Genomic DNA, 5,000 nt, shown 5'->3' with positions numbered 1-5,000 from the left:
TTCCTCGTTCATGGGGAACAATTGCAAGCCCCAATCCCTAGCACGAAGGAGGTTCAGCGGGTTACCCCGACGTTTCGGCCTAGGAAGACACGCTGATTCCTTCAGTGTAGCGCGCGTGCGGCCCAGAACATCTAAGGGCATCACAGACCTGTTATTGCTCAATCTCGTGCGGCTAGAAGCCGCCTGTCCCTCTAAGAAGAAAAGTAATCGCTGACAGCACGAAGGATGTCACGCGACTAGTTAGCAGGCTAGAGTCTCGTTCGTTATCGGAATTAACCAGACAAATCGCTCCACCAACTAAGAACGGCCATGCACCACCACCCACCGAATCAAGAAAGAGCTATCAATCTGTCAATCCTTCCGGTGTCCGGGCCTGGTGAGGTTTCCCGTGTTGAGTCAAATTAAGCCGCAGGCTCCACTCCTGGTGGTGCCCTTCCGTCAATTCCTTTAAGTTTCAGCTTTGCAACCATACTTCCCCCGGAACCCAAAAGCTTTGGTTTCCCGGAGGCTGCCCGCCGAGTCATCGGAGGAACTGCGGCGGATCGCTGGCTGGCATCGTTTATGGTTAGAACTAGGGCGGTATCTGATCGCCTTCGAACCTCTAACTTTCGTTCTTGATTAATGAAAACATACTTGGCAAATGCTTTCGCTTCTGTTCGTCTTGCGACGATCCAAGAATTTCACCTCTAACGTCGCAATACGAATGCCCCCGCCTGTCCCTATTAATCATTACCTCGGGTTCCGAAAACCAACAAAATAGAACCGAGGTCCTATTCCATTATTCCATGCACACAGTATTCAGGCGGGCTTGCCTGCTTTAAGCACTCTAATTTGTTCAAAGTAAACGTGCCGGCCCACCGAGACACTCACTCAAGAGCACCCTGGTAGGATTGCAACGGGGTCCGCCTCGGGACGCACGAGCACGCACGAGGCGCGTCGCACGCCTTCAGCTCGCCCCACCGGCAGGACGTCCCACGATACATGCCAGTTAAACACCGACGGGCGGTGAACCAACAGCGTGGGACACAAATCCAACTACGAGCTTTTTAACCGCAACAACTTTAATATACGCTATTGGAGCTGGAATTACCGCGGCTGCTGGCACCAGACTTGCCCTCCAATAGATACTCGTTAAAGGATTTAAAGTGTACTCATTCCGATTACGGGGCCTCGGATGAGTCCCGTATCGTTATTTTTCGTCACTACCTCCCCGTGCCGGGAGTGGGTAATTTGCGCGCCTGCTGCCTTCCTTGGATGTGGTAGCCGTTTCTCAGGCTCCCTCTCCGGAATCGAACCCTGATTCCCCGTTACCCGTTACAACCATGGTAGGCGCAGAACCTACCATCGACAGTTGATAAGGCAGACATTTGAAAGATGCGTCGCCGGTACGAGGACCGTGCGATCAGCCCAAAGTTATTCAGAGTCACCAAGGCAAACGGACCGGACGAGCCGACCGATTGGTTTTGATCTAATAAAAGCGTCCCTTCCATCTCTGGTCGGGACTCTGTTTGCATGTATTAGCTCTAGAATTACCACAGTTATCCAAGTAACGTGGGTACGATCTAAGGAACCATAACTGATTTAATGAGCCATTCGCGGTTTCACCTTAATGCGGCTTGTACTGAGACATGCATGGCTTAATCTTTGAGACAAGCATATGACTACTGGCAGGATCAACCAGGGAGCTGCGTCAACTAGAGCTGAGCAGCCGGCCGCCCGGGAGTGTGTCCCGGGGGCCCGCGCGAACACGCAAGCGTCCGCTCAATTATTCTGCAAACAGGAGGAGGCTGAGCTCCCCTGCACCATACACCTCGAAACCCTCTCAGGTCCCGGCGGCGCGCAGCGCCGTCCTAAGTACTTGGTCGGGTTCGAGAGAGGCGCAATCGCCCGGAGTTTGGCGAGTAGACGCTTTAGGTGCGACCACCCGTGCTCCCAACTGAGCTTGCCGCTGCCGACAGAGGCCCGGGAGCGTGCTGTCGTGGCATTGCCGGCGGGAGACAACACGCGCCACCTACGGTGACCGGCAGCTCCAACGCCAGCGCCACAGAAGGACAAAAGCCCCACTTGGGTGCCGAAGCGAACTCTCCCAGCACAGCGCACGCGCCAACACGTCCGCACAGCTGCGATACAAACCACCTGCGAGAACCGCAGAGGCGACCGAGCAGCAGACGGCGTCGCGGCGCCGAGCGCCGGGCGGCGGCGCATCCTCAGCGCACACAGTCCTCAATCGGACCAGCACACTGCAGATGTCCACCGCGCTTCGCACCGGGCCCGCGAGGACCTACTTTGGCCGCACAGCGCCGCGTGCAGGGTGCGCCGGCGCGCAGCTGCGCCGCCTGCCGCCTCCGTCGGCCGGCGCGCCTGCCACTGGCCGCCCCCACCAGCCGGCTGTAGCGCGTGCGCCCACGCACCGCGCGGCCAGCACGCCGGGAGGCCCCCCCTCACCGGCCGGGGACGGTCCCACCCAGCCACCGCCGCGTATCGCTTCACACCCAGATGCCATTCACGTTCGTGGGCATGGTGGGTATCGCTGGAACAACCGGTTGGTAGCTCAACCGATCGTCGCCATCACTGATTCACCTCTAGCGAGAACAACCGCACCACAACGGTTTACCAGTTATTCATTTGCGTAACGTCACCAGCAAACGTAGGCGTCCATCGCCATTTGCAAATGCAACGATTGTTGCATGCCTGTGTCAGGTGTCACGACACACTATGTCTGCCCACATACACGCAACAACATGTGCACGCTTCGCGAACACGTGGAAGGTGGCCCCCGTACGTATGCGATGTCCATTGCGCGAACGACTGTCAACCGGCCTCTGTCGCATGTCGCAGATGTGGAACGCAGTGCACCATGCAATCACGGTGTGTGAGAAGAGACGACTACGTCTGACAACACGCGCCACTACATCAACAGACGGCTCATGCTGATCGCCATCCAGGGCATACCACACTGCAATCCAGCTCTTATAGGGAGACGACACGTAGCTGAGTGCACAACATTTGGACCGCATGGTTCGCCGTTGTTGGCGCAGTCGTTGTACGGTCACATGTACCACGATGTATCATTCAGTACATGAGGACCAATGTGCAGTACAGTGTGTGATTTGGACGTACAACATCAGCGGACAGTTGACACAGGCCGTACCACAGCGTAGGCTAAGTGCTTCGCCATGCGAATGCCAATGAACAACTGCAAATGCCAATGAACAACTGCAAAGGGCATTGAGCATGTACGTCCTGCTGCCATCCACATTACAGTGTATAGCTGCAAGGTGTTTAACATGAAGCGATACACTGGGGACCGGGCAGTGCGAGTAGCAAACTATATTGCGGGGGTTGCAGTTAGGCAACACTACACTAATTTAACGCGTCGTATGACAATTACAGAGCAGGTTAAGGCCCAACGTGTGTTGGGTTAAGGCCCAACGTGTGTTGGGTTAAGGCCCAACGTGTGTTGGGTTAAGGCCCAACGTGTGTTGGGTTAAGGCCCAACGTGTGTTGGGTTAAGGCCCAACGTGTGTTGGGTTAAGGCCCAACGTGTGTTGGGTTAAGGCCCAACGTGTGTTGGGTTAAGGCCCAACGTGTGTTGGGTTAAGGCCCAACGTGTGTTGGGTTAAGGCCCAACGTGTGTTGGGTTAAGGCCCAACGTGTGTTGGGTTAAGGCCCAACGTGTGTTGGGTTAAGGCCCAACGTGTGTTGGGTTAAGGCCCAACGTGTGTTGGGTTAAGGCCCAACGTGTGTTGGGTTACGGCGCAACGTGTGTTGGGTTACGGCGCAACGTGTGTTGGGTTACGGCGCAACGTGTGTTGGGTTACGGCGCAACGTGTGTTGGGTTACGGCGCAACGTGTGTTGGGTTACGGCGCAACGTGTGTTGGGTTACGGCGCAACGTGGGTTACGTTACGGCGCAACGTGGGTTACGTTACGGCGCAACGTGGGTTACGTTACGGCGCAACGTGGGTTACGTGACGGCGCAACGTGGGTTACGTTACGGCGCAACGTGGGTTACGTTACGGCGCAACGTGGGTTAGGCTAAGGCGCAATATAGGTTACATTAAGGCGCAATATAGGTTACATTAAGGCGCAATATAGGTTACATTAAGGCGCAATACAGGTTACATTAAGGCGCAATACAGGTTACGTTAAGGCGCAATACAGGTTACGTTAAGGCGCAATACAGGTTACGTTAAGGCGCAATACAGGTTACGTTAAGGCGCAATACAGGTTACGTTAAGGCGCAATACAGGTTACGTTAAGGCGCAATACAGGTTACGTTAAGGCGCAATACAGGTTACGTTAAGGTGCAATACAGGTTACGTTAAGGCGCAATACAGGTTACGTTAAGGCGCAATACAGGTTACGTTAAGGCGCAATACAGGTTACGTTAAGGCGCAATACAGGTTACGTTAAGGCGCAATACAGGTTAGGTTAAGGCGCAATACAGGTTAGGTTAAGGCGCAATACAGGTTAGGTTAAGGCGCAATACAGGTTAGGTTAAGGCGCAATACAGGTTAGGTTAAGGCGCAATACAGGTTAGGTTAAGGCGCAATACAGGTTAGGTTAAGGCGCAATACAGGTTAGGTTAAGGCGCAATACAGGTTAGGTTAAGGCGCAATACAGGTTAGGTTAAGGCGCAATACAGGTTAGGTTAAGGCGCAATACAGGTTAGGTTAAGGCGCAATACAGGTTAGGTTAAGGCGCAATACAGGTTAGGTTAAGGCGCAATACAGGTTAGGTTAAGGCGCAATACAGGTTAGGTTAAGGCGCAATACAGGTTAGGTTAAGGCGCAATACAGGTTAGGTTAAGGCGCAATACAGGTTAGGTTAAGGCGCAATACAGGTTAGGTTAAGGCGCAATACAGGTTAGGTTAAGGCGCAATACAGGTTAGGTTAAGGCGCAATACAGGTTAGGTTAAGGCGCAATACAGGTTAGGTTAAGGCGCAATACAGGTTAGGTTAAGGCGCAATACAGGCTAGGTTAAGGCGCAATACAGG

General features: G+C 54.1%; 1 non-coding gene across 1 annotated transcript in view; it reads right to left on the bottom strand.

Annotated features, from left to right (window-relative positions):
- LOC126435020 (small subunit ribosomal RNA) overlaps positions 1-1,684 on the bottom strand; it is a 1,910-nt gene extending 226 nt beyond the window's left edge. Inside the window, exon 1 of the ribosomal RNA XR_007579673.1 lies at positions 1-1,684. This exon is cut by the window's left edge and continues 226 nt beyond it. This is a non-coding gene — a ribosomal RNA (small subunit ribosomal RNA).
- Between the last annotated feature and the right edge of the window lie 3,316 nt (positions 1,685-5,000).

Source organism: Schistocerca serialis, unplaced genomic scaffold, assembly GCF_023864345.2.
Source record: "Schistocerca serialis cubense isolate TAMUIC-IGC-003099 unplaced genomic scaffold, iqSchSeri2.2 HiC_scaffold_1196, whole genome shotgun sequence".
Classification (NCBI taxonomy): Eukaryota; Metazoa; Arthropoda; class Insecta; order Orthoptera; family Acrididae; genus Schistocerca; species Schistocerca serialis.
This window is presented reverse-complemented; position numbering and strand designations above follow the sequence as displayed.